An 18,896-nucleotide genomic window follows, 5' to 3' on the forward strand; every position below is an offset into this window, starting at 1 on the left:
GAATAAAGGTTTAACAGAAACTGGCTTTAGTTTCCAAAAAAATGGTACCAAATCCAACCAATGCGTGCACAAGTAGCAAAAGTTCTACGATGTTAAACCATATGTTGTAGTTGAAATAACGCTGAACCAGGTATCTTCAAAAGGAAATTTTTAATTCGACAAAGCAGCAAAAAAAGATCCAAATTAACCAAGCGCTTTCACCTGGACTATTCCAGGCTTTTTCAAGGTTAAAAATTAGTATACACTCAACTTTTCCTTTCACTTCATATTTTATTTTTTGCTGATTTCCAGCTACTAGCCAAATGTACTTCCTAGTGTGCATATTACATCTTAGTGAGTTAGTGCATTCTATTATGTTTTCAGCACTTCTTTCTCTGTTAGCCTTACATCTGTATGAATCTGTTTCTAGTTCCACTGCTATTACATACAAACAAATAACTGAAATGATACTGTACAGCTTTTGGCATCATTCTAACAGTTTGGAGTACCTAACAAGTGTCTAATTCCTGGTCTGATAATGATTAGTCCTACATGGTAACATTTAAACTGTTTCCATTCCAACTTATTGACATGGTAGCATACCTATCCACGAAATGGAAGAATCAAACAACTCAAGAACTAGAAGGATGGTGAGTTCAAGGAAAACTGCTCGTACAACAGGAGAGGACTCACGATAGTTTATTGAACAAGACAAAAGCTTCTGGTTAAGCGCTTTCGACTGTTGGCCAGTCTTCATCAGAACAAATAACAGGCATCATCCCAAAGTGTATATACATCTCCTATATCACCTTAATTGATAAAAAACTTAATTGATAAAAAAACGCCAAAAAATTTTTAAAGACACATTACAAATTTCTCTAAAAACAATGTTAAGAGACCTACCATAAAATCAGAATGTCTCATTCAAATACACATACAGTATAATAATATGTACTATGTATATATGTAACCTAATAATGCAACTATAATTCTATCAATATAACCTGAATCTAATAGTATAAATACAGTTGTCTTATTCTAAACAAAAAAAAAAAAAAAGTAATCACTGTATCAAACGAATAGTCCTAAAGATTATTCTAATGCTAAAAAAGGTTTGATACTTATAAAATCATTGAGACCAGGTGATCTCGTAGAATCCGTTATAATTTGCCATTTACTTTCACAAGCGGCTAATTTCATTTTCCAATCCCCCCCAAAAGGAAAAACCTCTATCTGTTCAATAATGGAAAATAAAAAACTATGCTCCTCGCCTTTATCCAAAATGTGCCTGTACAATGCATTTTTAGTATCGTGTTTACCTATTTTGTACACATGTTCGTAAATGCGTCTGTTCAGCTGTCTCTCTGTCTTGCCTATGTAATGGGCATTGCATAAATTACAGACTGCCAGATAGACAACCTGTTTTGTTCTACAGTTACCGTATTTACTTTCTATGGTAGTATGGCACAAATCATTAAGATGGATAATCCTATTAGAATTGATATATTTACACTGTTTGCAGTTTCCGCATTTGACTGTACCCTTAAGTGTGCCATGTCTTTGTTTTGGTGCGATGTTATTAGCTTTTTCCAATAACTTTTTTAAATTTGGGGCTGTTTTATAAACACATCTTGGTTTTGTACCCAATAGCTCTCCCTTGTCCAAAACCCTGAGTGTTGACCAATGTCTTTCTAATATTTCCTTTATAATATGTGTAGTCGGGGTGTACATGAGTACACAAACCCTGCTTGATGGTTCATTAAGAATCCCTTCTTGTTTATCCAACTGATACAAACCTAAAAGAGGTGGATATTTACTACCCCATTCATTGTATACATAAGTAGTGACTTCCAAGACCATCTTTTCAGGATAGGCTCTACTCAAAAACATTTCTTTAATGGTGTTAAGCTCCTTTTCCAAGATGGACTTGTTGGAAGACATTCTCGCTACACGTACACATTGGCCTTTTATGACATTATGAAATACATGAGGGGGATGGTTACTACTGTAATGGACGTAATCATTAGAAAATGTGGGTTTCCTGTACACCCTAGAGGTGAACCCATGATTGTCATGACTCAACAGTACGTCCAAAAATGATATTTCATGGTAACTGTATTCATGGGTGAATTTCAAGAATTCCACTGTCTTATTTAGATACTCCATGAATTCTTGTAACCTACCCTCGGAGGCCTTCCATAAGATAAATATGTCATCCAGGTATCTAATGTATAGTGTGATGTCTTTGTAGAAAGTGCTGTTGAACACATACTCCGATTCCCATTCAGCCATGACCAAGTTCGCGAAAATGGGAGCACAAGCTGCTCCCATCGCCACACCCTTGGTCTGTCTAAAGAATTCACCTTGAAAGGAGATATAGTTGTGATCTAACACCAGTGACATCATGTCACAAATGAGACTGATTTTCTCCCAAGGAAAGTCGGTGTATCTAGTCAGACTTCTTTCAAAGAGTTCTAATCCTTCTATCTTGGGAATGCTGGAAAAGAGGTCTACAACATCCACTGTAACATAAATCAGGTTGGTCTCCCACAAATCATTGGTGATGGTACCCAAGAACCTCCAAGAGTCCTTAATTATGTGGGGGATACTGTCGTAAACCTTCTTTAACCAGTTGTCAATCAGTTTCCCTAATCTAAATATTTTTGATCTAGAGCCTGACACAATCGGTCGGAAGGGAGGTTGGCCAATGGATTTGTGTAACTTGGGAATACCAACCATCTTGGCAAGAACAGGATGATCTTCTTTCACAAACGAATAGGTGTCGTTGGATATCCTGTTGTCAATAAGGAATTCCTCAATAATGAGATCTATACGTTGGTGACCTATATTGACCTGGTTCAGTGAAATGTTTTCGTAGTTGCCTGAATGGTGAAGAATGTTGTATATCTCCTGATTGTAGTCTTCTGTAGAAAAGATGACAGCACCACCACCTTTGTCGGGTTTCATGATCCTGATGTTCCTGTTGTTCATGAAATCCGATAAGCATTTTCTTTCTTTGCTAGTTAGATTATCTGTAAAGTGATGGACCTGATTTTTCATCTTGTGATACGTCCAGTATATGTCATTGCATACCGATTGCTCAAAGTTGTAGACGTGTGGGTTTGAAGCCGGTATGTAAGTACTCTTTTTCTTGCAAACTAGTCCAGCTGTATCTCTGGCTCCAATGTAAAAATCCGGATTATTGTCAAATGTTAAAGCCAGATTCAACTTCCTGACATATTTTTTCACTTCCTTAATGCAATCGAATAAATTCCATCCACACATGGGTATATACTTCATACCTTTACTTAGCATTTGGGCACTGATGTTGTCTATCTCTTCGGTGGTGTAATTGTACACCTTAAAACCGTCATGTACGACAATTCTGGGTTTGATGTCATTAACTTGTGATTCACTCAAAATGTCATTCTAACAGTTTGGAGTACCTAACAAGTGTCTAATTCCTGGTCTGATAATGATTAGTCCTACATGGTAACATTTAAACTGTTTCCATTTCAACTTATTGACATGGTAGCATATCTCTCAACCTCTTAGAACAACAAATCTGGACAAAGCCTAAAATAATAAAGAACAAATGCCCTAAAATAAGGACACATTTTAAATACTGCTCTTATAAACTTAGAAAGTTGCCAAAATAACAGGTTTCCTAGTATGCATTTTCTGAAGGATATGAAGTCCAAAACTCAAATGTGTGTCATTATTTAGTAACTTTAATCCTCAGTGATTTGCCAGAAAATGAAAATGTTATGAGAACAAATTAAAAAGCATGAGGCAAAAATCTGGGCATTCAGGGAAAATCTGGACAGTTGAGAGGTATGCTTGGTAGTGATGACAGAACAAAGTGGTAGAAAGCACAGTTTGTAAAATCTTGCCATAACAGTTGATGTTGTTCTCTTCTCTGGTTTAGTATTCAGTACAGGAGTGATGTATCACCATGGACAGTCCATTGCTTGGCCAGTATAATTAAGCTTACAAGAGATCTTGGTTGTGCCATATGTCACATTTATGCTCCCCTCAGGATATGGGGCATAAAAGGGCCTTACGGATGCAACTACCTAGAACTGTATTGATCCAGAAGAGAACAGTCATCATAAGACAAAGGAGTCCATACACACACAGAAGGAAAAAAAAAACACAGAATAAACAAGAGGGGCTGGAGGGAGAGAGCAGATACTGCAACAGTGAACAGAAGGACATCTACTCTTATGGTAAGATTTTACACAACTGTACCATGTCATTCTATATCACTGTTGCAGTATTTATTTATTTTTATTTATTTTATTTTACATTTGTTGACCGGGCTAGTCTAGCTGGATATATTTCCATTTTCAGTAGAGGCCCGGGGAGAAAAGCTCCACATACAACGTAACAAACAGACATGATAATAATAAACACATAGAATACAAAGAAAAGAAAAAAAATTTGTAATAAAAATTTGTATAATAATAAAAAAGGTAATAATATCAATAAAAATTAAGGCACATAAGCAATGGAGTCATGATTAGAGTTGAATCAAATTCAAAGCATCTTACTTAATACTAACAGTATTCAGTACAGAAGGGAGATTAAAAAAGCTCAAGAAACAAAATGGGCGGTGGAAGGCTGAGATCAAAAAACACATAAAATAGTTTCAGCAAAACCTGCTCTGGCCCTAGAAACCATATCCAGCTCATAATGCTTAGTAAAAGTATGCACTGAAAACCAAGTAGTAACTTTGAGGATGGAATGGTGTCCTATCCCTTGAAGAAGGCACCAGAAAAGGCAACACCCCTAGTGGAATTAGCTCTAACAAGGCAGACAGAGATTTCCCATGAAAAGAGTAACAAAAAGAAATGGCCTTAGATATTATGGAGGAGATGGTTTGTTTAGAAACAGCCAAACCCAAAAACCTGAAAGGAAAGGAAATAAAAAGGTGATCAGACTTACAAATAGTCCTAGTTTTATCTAAATAGTACCCGAGATGTCTCTGCAAATTCAAGGTATGCAAGACCGTCTCACTAGCAGACTGAGAAGAAGGGGAAAAGGAAGGGAGCTGTGCCAAGTGATTTAAGGACAACTCATTGACATTGACTACATTGGGCATAAAAGAAGGATTAGTACAAAAGGACTCTCTGTCCCTGTGAAAAAAAACAAAAAGGGAAGAATGGGCATAAGGACCTGGAGCTCAGAAACCTTCCAAGCAGAAGAACCAGCAACAAGACAGTCTTCCAGGTACAATGCTGCAAAGAAGCAGAATCTACAAGCTCAAAATGAGCCTGAGTCAATTTTTCCAAAATAAAATTAAGGTCCCAAGAAGGAGGGATAGGCTTTCTTGGAGACCAAATATGCGGAACACCTTTAAGAAATTGATTGATCTCAAAATGAGAGGTCAGAGGAGGATTCAAGGGCAGACAAGCAGAAATGGCTGACAAATGGGCCTTCACAGAAGAATAGGGCAAGCATGACTGGAGCAACTCACACAAATGAGAGGACCAGAAGGACCCCCACTGAAAGAGGACCCTGGTTATGACCATGGCACTACATCAAAAATCTCTTCTATTTGGACATGCAAGATTTTCTTGTTAAGGGTTTCCTTGAATCCTGTAAAACCTTGAGCATGTCCTCAGAAAAGAGGTGCTTCTGCCTGACTGAAAGGGATCAAAACCCTATCACCCACAATGTCAATTGCAAAGTGGATAAGTGGGATGGGTGACAGACCTCTTGCCCAGTGAGAAGATCTGTCCTGTGAGGTAACTTGTGATGATTGCCCCTGGCCAGATGAATTATTTCTAAATAGTAGACCGCAATGAATTTTTAAAGTCTGTCAACTCATTATAGTCCCAAAAAATATGTTCTCAATTATATCTTTCTTCCCCATCAAACCTCGAACATTTGTAATCTACCTGAGGAAACATTCTTTGAGTCTGCTTAGGGAAATAAAATACCTATGCAAACACTTCTGAGCAAAAATCCTAAATTTTCTAGACTTTGTTGCATATTTTGGAGCCTTACATATATCTTCCCCTTGTTTTTTTGTGAACTTTCCAACCTCCTCTGATTCCTATAGTTATCATGCAATACTTTATATGCCCTACTAATTATCCACCCACTAATTATAAATACAAACTCTGATATCACACAATCTCCATGGAAAGGAAATATTTCCATGCTCAGCAATTGTTGATCTCGCACACCTGTCAAATACCTGTCTTTGTCGACTAAATGATGTCCCTTCACTGGGTGTTGGAGCACTTGCCAATTCACTCTAGAGCTTGGCAACCATATATTTCAATGTCCTTGACACAGACACACACACACACACACACACACACACACACACACACACACACACACACACACACACACACACACACACACATACACACACACACACATGCACACACACACATATATGTATATATATATATATATATATATATATATATATATATATATATATATGTGTGTGTGTGTGTGTGTGTGTGTGTGTGTGTGTATACACACAAGCGTCTACCTCTGATCAGTAATGACCAGATGATCAAAGTTGTGAAGTATCGAAAATAAAAAAAATAAAAAAATCTAACAGGTGAACAGGTGAAAACATCTTCTTTCACATTTTTTGCAAAGGGGCAAGACACCCTACACTCCCACACCACCTACTACTTAAATGTACCAACTCTAAGATTGCACTACAGTGAAGAGAACAGTAAATTTCCCATTTCACAATGTACGGCGATCTCCATTCACAATATTTGATGTTTCACAACATTGATCGATGGTCAGACGTTCAATGTGAAATTTCGATCCTTTGAAGTAGACCCATAGATATATATATATATATATATATATATATATATATATATATATATATATATATAGATATATAGATATATATATATATATATATAGATATATATACACATAGACACACACACACACACACACACACACACACACACACACACACACACTCATATATTCACAAAATTCACAAATGTTACAATGTTCAGAAGAGAAAAATCCATCAGCAAACTGCAGTGACTCCACAAATGCTGCATCTCCAGTGCATGATAAAAATAAAACATCAAAAATATGCATTTAAATAGTAAATTCAAAATACAAGTAATCTTCGTGGTATCCCCAGAGTCTAAAACAACCCAATAAACAAGCATAGTGGGTGCAAAAACAAAACAGAAAAAGAAACTTCTCTGTGTGGAAGATTTTCAATCCATATATATCTAGTTAATCACAGTATATTAATCAGATCAGATAATGGTAGTCGAAGTAGCGAACTTAAACTCATCCAAAGTCAAAAAAATAATAAAAAAATATAATTTGAAATATACAGAATTACTAAGTATTCAAAATTAATCCAAACAGGGTAGGTAGTCTGTTTCCAGTTGAAAATCTTTTACACTATGTGATTCAAATTAATTAAACATTTACAATTACGGGTGTTTATTTAAAAAAAAAAAAACAGGTGGAAGACACATCTAACTGTAATACAATATCAATGTTAATACTAAAATTATTCTTGTTTTGTTATATTAGCAACTATTCATGCTAACAATATAAAAAAGAACTAAATCAGTTTTTCCCAAAAATAACTAAATAAAAACTTTCCTCAGCACTCTTTCTTGATCTAGCCAAGGCCTTTGATATGGTTAACCATCAACTACTCCTCCACACTCTGAAGGTCATCTCCTTAGATTCCCACTCTCTACAGTGGTTTCAATCCTACCTCTCTGGTAGACAACAGGCAGTCCTATGGCAAGACAAGTTACCCACCCAGCTACCCATCACCCTAGCAGTCCCCCAAGGCACTATATTAGATCCCCTTCTCTGCTCCATCTTTATTAATGAGCTCCACTCCACCATCCTAAATCCCACATGCATTCAATATGCAGATGATTCTATTTTGATTTGCTCAGCCTCCTCTCCATCTGAACTAATTACACTAACCCAAAACACTTTCAACACCATTGAAAACTGGCTCACTAATCAACTACTGCTCTTAAATCCCAATAAAACTAAGCTGCTTCTTTTCTCCCCCACCTGCAGGTCCTCCCCTCCATTCTTTTCCATAAACTCTAAAAATGTCACCATTATCTCTCTGAAGTCCATGCCAAGCTCCTGAGAGTTATTATAGACAATAACCTCAAATTTGATATTCATATCAATCAGACCATCAAAACCATTAATAAAAAAAACTTGGCTCCCTCTATAAAACCAATCCTTTCCTTACACCTCTTGCTGGAACTGCCATTGCCCGATCCCATTTACTCTCTACCCTTCTTTATGCCTCCCCTCTATTCACAAACCTGAACAAAACTGACTTAAATAAATTATCCTGCTGTTACAACCACATTGCTAGGCCCTAGGTACTGGCATGGCATATAGGACACACCACTGTCATAATCTAAATACTTTAGGGTGGCTTGAACTGCCTACTCAACTGCAGTTCAACAAGCTCATAGTAGCACACAAAGTCCTCAAACAACTAGATAACACACCTGCACTTAAAAACATTATCTGTCCCCGTTATACCCACAGGCCTCTAGTCTCATCTAATAGACTATTGGTACTAACATTCAAATCCAACAGCTTGGCAGGGGATGCTCTGTTTGCCAACTCTGGTGTCAAAACTTGGAACTTACTTCCTGCCCACATTACCCAAGAATCTTTACTACCCCTATTCAAAAAAAGTCTCAAAAAATGTTTTAAATCACAATGGCTATGTCCTTGCTCTACTCCTGACTAGAACCATCTCTATACTCTTCATACGACATTTCAGTGGAATTTATCTATGTAAGTATGCTTTAATTATATTACAGATGAATTGTTGTCATAAATTGCTTGCTTTGTCAATCTATGTAAAATAGGTTTGTACTTTATTCACTTCTGTTGTGCTGCTATGTGGAGCTTTTCTCCCCAGACCTCCACTGAAAATGGACATATATCCAGTTGGACTATCCCGGTCAACAAATGTAAAATAAATACATAAATAAATACAAGAATAAAAAAAATATATATAAAAAAATAATAAAGCCAACTGAAAATACATTATATAAATTCATTGAGTATTTTTTGCCAACAAGACTTATCAACAGTTTTAGTATTAACCCAATCTATTCCAGTATACACACAATATGTACATATATATATATATATATATATATATATATATATATATATATATATATATACTGTACACACACACACACACACACACACACACACACACACACACACACACACACACACACACACACACACACACACAGAAAGGGAGATATTAAAACAGGACCATGCCCAATAAGGAACCTTCGGACACTCTACTGATCACTGGTATCTTGGTGGAGGTTGTCTCACTGATTCTGATGTCTTGAGTCTAATCTGTAAGCCAGCTCACAATCCAGTGAGTTATGTTGAGATGTACGCCTTATTCTGAGAGTTTGATAGCAATACCTGAGTGGGGTATTATATCGATTGCCTTGGCCAGGTCAAGGTAAGTGCTCTTCACTATTTTATCCACATCTATAGCCATGGTGACCCTCTCAAAGATGACAACAGGTTAAATAGGCAAGACAAAGCAAAGGACTTCCAACAAACACCAACACCAGCAAAGCAGTAGTCCTTAACACAATTTATTCTTTTTTAAAAACCAAAAGCGTTTTCTCTACTGGCCCGTAGCTTCATCAGAGGTGAATGCAAACAATTTGTGTGATGAGTAAGCAAGCCTTTTAACAAGGATACACTCTGATTATAGGAAATGACGACATTTTTAAGAAATTATTAACACCATCCTCTACGCACCTTTTGAATAAGAAAGATCTACTGAAAAGTTTTTTAAAAAAATGAATTACACTATTTTTTAGAGTGTAGTTTAGGTTAAACCAATGTAAAACTTACACATGTGTGTTCTTATGAGTGGGATGATATTAGTCCTGATAGTTATGATACGAACAATATCAGTACTATATCATGAATTTGTTTACTTGTAGTTTAAGTAGCTTATTCATAATCGCGACAATGAGTGCCAGCAATCCATTGTCGGTTAAAACTTATGCATTTATGGATTTTTAATCACAGTTTATTGATGTTACTTTTTAATGTTTGTAACTAATGGAAATATGCTTTTCAGTAGATCTTTCTTATTCAAAAGGTGCGTAGAGGATGGTGTTAATAATTTCTTAAAAATGTCGTCATTTCCTATAATCAGAGTGTATCCTTGTTAAAAGGCTTGCTTACTCATCACACAAATTGTTTGCATTCACCTCTGATGAAGCTACGGGCCAGTAGCGAAAACGCTTTTGGTTTTTAAAAAAGAATAAATTGCGTTAAGGACTACTGCTTTTCTGGTGTTGGTGTTTGTTGGAAGTCCTTTGCTTTATGTTTCAATAGTCTGTCTTCGTTAATTTTGTTGGATAAATAGGCAAGACCTTCACTTAATTATGCCAGACTGGAATGGGTCCAGTATCTGTAGTCTGCCAATGACCTTGTCGATCATTTCCATGATAATTCATTCCATGGTTTTGCATATAAGACTTGTCAGACTGCTGGGTCTGTAGTTCCTATGGTCAGTTGATGGTCCACCCTTATGAAGGATAACTGTTCTGGCCCTCCATTTACCTGGCATGTAACCTGTTTTGAGGCTGTAGTTGAAGAGTGCTTCAAGTAATGCTGTTAGGTCATGTTTTATGTTGTTTAGGAGGCAATTGGGGATATTGTCAGGGCCCACTGAAACACTGTTATTAGCCTTAGTGTGCACTTCCAGGACCTGCTCCCTGCTGATAGCTGGGGGATATACTAGAAGGGATTTTATATGGGATAGTGGAGATGAAGTTAGAGCCACATTTATCAGCTAATAGATTTGCTATGCCACCCTGGTCAGTGAAGGTTGTGGAATTTACCACCAGGTCTGCACACTGCTGAGTATTATCTTTAATGTGCCTGACATAGCTGAAAAGGCTTTGTGACTGTCCTTAGCCAGGGAGACTATCCTGACCTTATAATTTGTGTTGTTGGACTTCATTAGACCTCTATGTTTCTTCTTTAGATGCTTTAGAAAGTTGCTCCTTCTGATTTTGGCCATGACTGTTTTAATTTGTTATATTGTCTGTTAAGGTAAGGATTCCACCAGTGTGGTTTATTTCTGGTGTTAGAGCTAAGCTTACCTCTGGCAGTGTCAATGCAGCCATTTAATAATTATGCATAGGTAGCTGTGTGCTCTGGATTTGGGGGGCACTGAATTTGGACAAATTGTCACTTAATAGGATGCAGTTTGCTATAGAATAGTACTTCACTGTCACCAACTAAAAGATTTCCCAACAATCTCTTCACTCGTTTGCTTATTTCTGCATAACCACTTCACTGACAACAAATGAAGCATTTCCCTCACTGATTGCTTCAATAGGTTGTCCGTGTATACCCAAGCACTTCCCTGGCATCAAAATGAAACATTTCCCAATAGACCACTTCAGTAGTTTGTTTATGTCTGCACAAGCACTTCACTGATATCAAAAACAATTACCCCAATGATCCCTTTAGTATTTTGTCCATGTCTGAACAAGCAATTTTACTGACACCAAATAAATCATTTCCCTCAACGATCCCTTCAGTAGTTTGTGCAATGATACACAAGCACTTCATTGATAGGAAATGCAATATTTCCCCAATGATTTGATCAGACATATGCTCATGTATGCACAAGAACTTCCCTGACATCAAATGGAACATTTCCCCCAATGATGCCTTCAATATTTTGTACACATCTGCACAAGAACCTTTCATGACACCAAATACCACAATTCCCCAAACAATCCTTTCAGTAATTTGCTCATGTTTGACAAGCACTTCACTGACACAAAATAAAACATTTCCCCAATGATCCCTGCACAAGCACTTCACTGATGCCAAATGAAACATTTCCTCCAAAGATACCTTCAATAGTTTTCCATGTATGCCAAGCAGTTCACTGTCACCAAATGGAACACTTCCCCCAATGACCCTGGGACAAGCACCTTTACTGAGGTGAAGTGAACCATTTCCCCAAAGACATATTCAAGAGTTTGTCCATGTAGACCCAAGCACTTCTCTAACATCAAATGAAATCTTTCTCCCAGTGATCCATTTAATAGTTTGACCATACCTGCACAATCAATTCACTGACACCAAATAAAACATTTCCCCCAATATTCCCCTCAGTAGTTTGTCCATGCCTGCACAAAAACTTCACTAGCACCAAATGGAACATTCCACTCAATGATCACTTCAGTAATTGTCCATGTGTGTCCATGCACTTCACTGACATCAAAGGGAGCATTTCCCTCAACCAATGCCTTCAATAAGTTGTCTGTGTCTGCACAACCATATCACTGACACCAAATAAAACATTCCCCAACTATGTCAGCACAAAGACTTCAGTGATGACAAAATTAATAATTTCCTCAAGTGAACCTTTCAGTAGTTTGTCCATTATTGCTGAAGCCATTCACTAGCACCAAATAAAACATTTATGTCTCTGATCATTTTATTAGCATGCTCATATCTGTACAGGCACTTTTACTGACACCATATGAAATATTTCCCCCAATGACTCCTTCAGCAGTCTGTCCATGTCTACACAAGTACTTCACTAGCACCAAATCAAACATTTCCCCCAGTGATCCTTTCAGTACTTGTTCAGGTATGCCCAAGCACTTCTTTGACACCAAATGGAACATTCCCACCCAATGATCCCTTCAGTAATTTCTACATGTATGCACAAGCACTTCACTGACACCAAATGGAACATTCCCACCCAATGATCCCTTCAGTAGTTTCTACATGTATGCCCAAGCACTCCTCTGACAACAAATGGAACATTCCCACCCAATGATTCCCTTCAGTAGTTTCTACATGTATGCACAAGCACTTCACTGACATCAAGTGAAACATTTTCCCTAATGATCCCTTTCATAGTTTGTCCAGGTCTGCACCAGCAGTTCACTGTCACCAAATGGAACATTTCCCATAACGATCCCTTCAGTAGTTTCTACATGTCTGCATAAGCACTTCACTGACATCAAATGAAACATTTCCCCAGCAATCCCTTTAGTACTTTGTCCATGTCTGCATAAGCAGTTCACTGTCACCAAGTGAAGCATTTTACCCAACATTCCCTTTAGTAGTTTACCCATGTCTGCATAAGCAGTTCACTGTCACCAAATGGAACATTTCCTCCAACGTTCCCTGGACAAGCACTTTTACTAACACAAAATGTAGAATTTTCTTAGGAAATCTTCCAGCAGTTTGTCCATGTATGCACAAACACTTAACTGACACCATATGTAACATTTCCTGCAGTTATCCCTTCAGTAATTTTTCCATGTCTAGACAGACACTTCACCAACAACAAATGAAAGATTTCCCCCAAAGATCACTTCAGTAGTTTCTCCATGTATACCAAAGCATTTCCCAGACATAAAAATAAAACATTTCCCCAGGACCACTTCAGTCATTTTTCCATGTCTGCAAAAGCAATTTGATAACACTGATATGTGTTCCTATTTTGAGCTCATGTCCACTTTATTTTAGACTTTATCCAGCTATCTTGAGCTAAGAGGTTGAGAGGTATGCAAACCTCAACTACTGATGCTCGATTGATTTCACTCCTCACATTCCTACACACACACACACACACACACACACACACACACACACACACACACACACACACACACACACACATACATGCAAGTACACATGTACACACACACACACACACACACACACACACACACACACACACACACACACACACACACACACACTCGTACACACACTTTTGCTGTCATTGATGCAAGCAAACACACACATGCAGACAGAAACATAAACACAGAAACATAAATACACTTGCACACACTTTTTCATGTATATTTTTTACTTTTACACTCACTAAACAGCAAAAGCATTGCTTAGGGAGTGTAAAACAAAGGTTCAGTTGATCTCAAACTGTTTGTATTCATTGACGAGCAACAAAGCAAACACCAAAAGAAAGAGTTTCTGCAATTTTCTGCTAATACTTAATATGCTGTTACCCCCATAGTTCAAGGAAGTGACTTTAAATACTGCTCTTAAATACTCAGAAAGTTGCTAGAATAATGACTTCTGCACTAGCGTCCATTTTCAGAAGGATATACAGTCTGAATGTCTAGTGTCTGTTATGACCTAGTGGATGCAAACTATAGTTATTAACAAGAAAGATACAAACAAAGGAACACAGAAAAGAATAGACAAGTAATATTCTGAAAAATTACAGATTCCAGAGAGCACTCTTCTCAACCTCATAGTTCAAGATTCGGGGACAAAGCCAAAAAAATAATGGGGCAAATGACAAAATACAAGGACAGATTTTAAATATTCCTCTTGTACATTTAATTTGCTATAATAATAAGTTTGGCATTAGGGTGCATTTTCTGATGAGACAATTGAGAGATATACCTTTCTAAACAAAGCCAGCCCTGACCTCTTATTTTGTACTTAAATTATTAAAAGCACTGCCTTGCTGCTCTGGACAGTTTGTATTTTTACCATGGGTCACAGCTAAATCTGGTGTCCTGTCAGTAATGGAAAAAAAATATATCTAAATAATAGAGCAAGAGGTTTTGCATAAACAGTCAGAAATCTGAATTTCTAATGTCTGCCATTATTCACTTGACTTTGTCAGTGAGTGACAAGGCAAAAATATGAGAAAAATTAGGGATAGTTGAACAAAATGCAAGGTTATACAGTCAAACACACACACTCACACATTTGCACTTTCGCACAATCACATGAACAATCACACAATCACATTCTTGCACATTCACAGAATCAAGTTTGGGAAATATACATTCACACTTTTAATTCCTAAAAACACACCACCTGCAAGTCTTTTACTAACTAATCAATGTGCCACTAAGGTGAAAAAAGTGACATTGCACGATAGCTGCCAACTGAAAGAAGCTGCAATGTGATCAACGACATCATTTTTTTTTTTTTTTTGGTAAATAAACCAAGATCCGACATCACATGAGCCTCAGAAGAAGTACAGTAATCTTTTATTTGATAAGTTGTCATTTATAAATATAACAAGTCAACTTGTAAAAAATAAAAAATACAAAAATAGAAAAATGAATCAACATTCTGCCATACTTTAGTCTGGACTTGTAATGCGATTACAGGGCTTGCTGTATTTTTAATCTAAAGGACTACCTTTTCAACAACCCCCACCTTCAAACCAGTTTTCATTTAGACATACATCAACCCTTGACAGTATAAGAAGAAGCAGTTGAACTGCATTGCCTGATAACACGGTGCCGAAAAATACTTTTTAAACCTCCCTAATACACCCCAAACTAATATACCAACTTTGAGGTTAAACCTACTCAAAAAAGGGTGAAATTTGCCCAAAAATGGAACAATTTCTTGTACAGCTCACTAAAAGTGATTTTCTGTTGAGGAATGCTGGTGATGGGTGAGCTGAAGCTCAGACAGTTGAAGCTCAAGAGTTCAAGCTTGATCCACCAGGAGGACAACCTGTATAAAGGGGGTACTGAAATGGCTGGATTTAACAGTTTATTAACTGAGGTCCAGGACAGTTTTGGATTATTAGTGTGTAGTAGTATGTTTTCTTATCTTTGGAGGTAAGTTTTTTTGTTAGGTTTCTTAGTTGTCTATATACTAGTAAAGTAGGAGCTGTTTTATTTTTTGTCCAGACCTTCCATGCTTTGTCTCTTTTTTCATGAGTTGTTTTGTTCCTAAGAATAGCCATGGGGCAGGATTGTTTTGGATCTTTTTATTCTGAGGGAGTTAGTGTGTTTAGAACATCTAAGAAGAGTCCGTTGAACTCAGAGTCAACATAATCTATGGGGGGAGTCTTTTAATGACTCACTATTAAAGTCTTTTCTTATGAATTACTACTGCATTATGGTATCTAGTCAGTTAAACGCCTTAATGCATTTTACAAAAAGTGTATCATTATTTATTTGTGCTAATTTTAACAAAAACTTTATAAGCTTTTTGTTAAGACCATGGCCCAAATAAATCTGTACTTTTCATTAGTGATGCTATGTAAGGTGGCAGTCCTCCCTGCAAATGTGCAACTTGCATCCATTAAAGTCTAGGGATGCCTTTCATGTTTCCCCCTTATCTGATGTTACTGAGGTTAAAAATAAACATTCACCCTCATTATCATTGGCACATGGAAAACAATTTTTATGATTTTTTTTTCATTAACATCTAACAATATGCCGATATACTAAAGATGCAAACTGGCACATTGTACACAACTTACAGTAGTATAACAGGATAGTCAGAAAACTGTAACAAAACACATTAAGGAGATGTAATGTACAAGTAAAATTCTCTTCATGAAAAATACCAGACTATAGGGAAGTGTTTTGGGGCTGTTGCCTTGGTACCTCATGATGAAGACTGGTAAGTGATGTTAGAATCCAGATGAGAGCTGATTCTCTGGCTGTGGCCAGGTGTATATTACTGGTTGGATTATCAGATTGTATGGTTTGCCAGTCTATAGTAACACCACCTAATAATATCTTCAACTGCCCTTCTGCTGTTATGATGACACCCCTAACGTCTCCCAACTGATTTGTTCAAAACAGTTCCTTTTGACTGGGTGATAGGTTCAGAGTTGTTTACTTCACAGATGTTGATTGGACATTACTCTATAATTCAGTAAATAGAAAACGGAACAATATTCATTCAGCACAGAAACATGAGACAGGTGCTGAGACAGAAGTCAAAATGAGAGCTCTGTACCAAAAATGAGATGCATGCTACACGTTTCATATGTGTTTAGTAAAGGATCAGTTACAATGCAAAAACTGAAACATTTTTGTTTATTTATTCATTTATTTATTTTTTGCAAACTTTCAAAGTAGCAACAAAGGAATAAGAAAATAAAAGTTTGTATTGATAACTAACACTTACTTTATGGATGTGCAAACAATTATAAAGGCAGAACATGTTTTCTTTATTCAAGAATGCCAATTATTAGCATAGCCAGTTTAGCTTATATCTAAACATAGATAATTGTACAGTGAATGCCCCTAAATGAATCTGGACTACTGATCACATTCCTTTCCATGATGGTCTGAAATTAAAATTAAATGAAATACTTCTTTTAATTTCATGACACATGGCTTATATTAATTATGGGAAGATCAGATGTCTTAACAATTAGTTTGTCATTAAAAGTGAGAACATTTCCCCTACCTTGTGTGGCTGGTAACCAGAAAACACTTTTATACTGATTATAGCTATCAGTTCTTCAGATTACTAGTCATGAGACAAAAAGGGTCATTCACACAGATTTTTTTTTTTTTATTTAAGTGTGCATGTCACAAAGAGATTTCTTCAAGCTGAACAGATGGCCATTAAATTCAGTATTCAAAATTGCCTGTTTGGCAGTGGATTTTAAACTCCCTCTGGATTCTTTAAGACTTAAGCCATCACAAATCCTTTCTAAACCTCCTTCTGTTACCACTGACCATTAACTTTCGTGCACATGTGAAATGTCTGACTTATTATTCTTGACAAGCTAAGTAAGATACACTCTGACCCAGTAAGGATTATGGGGGAAGCTAGGAGCTTAAATGATTTAGCAATGCAGCTTTTGACTTTTTTAATGAAACATTGCTTCTAAGACAAATATAAATTATCACATATTTTGCTTCCTTCAAAAAATGATTCTGAAAAACACTTGATATAAGTCTTTGCATTTTATTGTAGTTTTCATACTCAGTTCTGCTTCAGTAGATATTAAAATACTCCTAACAACAATTCGCTATTAAAATAGGTCCAATTAAAATTTACATATTTATTCAAGATTTAGTATTTCAAGCAACTACTTCTACTGGCTCATGAGAGCTACACTTAATAATAGCTAGAAATTGCATCTGATGAAAAATGAATAACTGAAGCTGCTCTTTTCCTTGGAATACCATCCTCTATGTAGATGTGTACAGTAATCTTACAGTATTTGAATATCAATCTGAGTTAGAATGCTTAGTTTAAATAAGAGAGAGTGAAATATTTTGTCTTCAAGATGAACTGTAATATTTCTTTTCTGCCTCAGTATTGGGCTTCTTTCCTTGTGGAAGTAGCGAAACAGAAATGCTAGCACAACTAAATTGTACTTATCCTTATAGGAACTCTGTTTGGGAGCATTACTTCTGCAGCAGCAATGAAATACAGAGCCAAAAGGCAGGCTGCCTGAGCTGGTCACTAAAAGAAGTAGACCATTTTCTTCTAAAAATATTACAATAGTAAGTGGTTTGGTCTCAATGACAATGAGACTTCATCAGAAGATGCTAGTAACGAGCAGAAAAAGGTCTGCTAATTTTCGAGTTTTTTTTTCTTTTCTTTTAGCAAAACTTTAATTGTTTTAAAAAAGAGAGCTTAGAGATGACTTAAAAGACAACAGTAAGCATTTTAAGATAAACAGTCCAAAGTCAGTTCCTGTAGTCCACAGCTCAGGTCACAGTCAGATGAAGGCATGTTGTGATTCATACAGCTCAGATCACAGTCACATGAAGGAATGTTGTGATTCATACAGTTCAGGTCACAGTCACATGAAGGCATGTTATGATACTTACAGATCAGGTCACAGTCAGATGAAGACATGTTGCGATTCATACAGCTCAGGTCACAGTCACATGAAGGAATGTTACGATTTATACAGCTCAGGTCACAGTCACATGAAGGAATGTTGTGATTCATACAGTTCAGGTCACAGTCACATGAAGGTATGTTTTGATACTTACAGCTCAAGTCACAGTCATATGAAGGCATGTTGTGATTCATTCAACTCATGTCACAGTCACATGAAGACATGTTGTGATTCATACAGCTCAGGTCACATTCACATGAAG

Source organism: Protopterus annectens, chromosome 10.part0, assembly GCF_019279795.1.
Source record: "Protopterus annectens isolate FY-2018-M chromosome 10.part0, PAN1.0, whole genome shotgun sequence".
NCBI classification, from domain to species: domain Eukaryota; kingdom Metazoa; phylum Chordata; order Ceratodontiformes; family Protopteridae; genus Protopterus; species Protopterus annectens.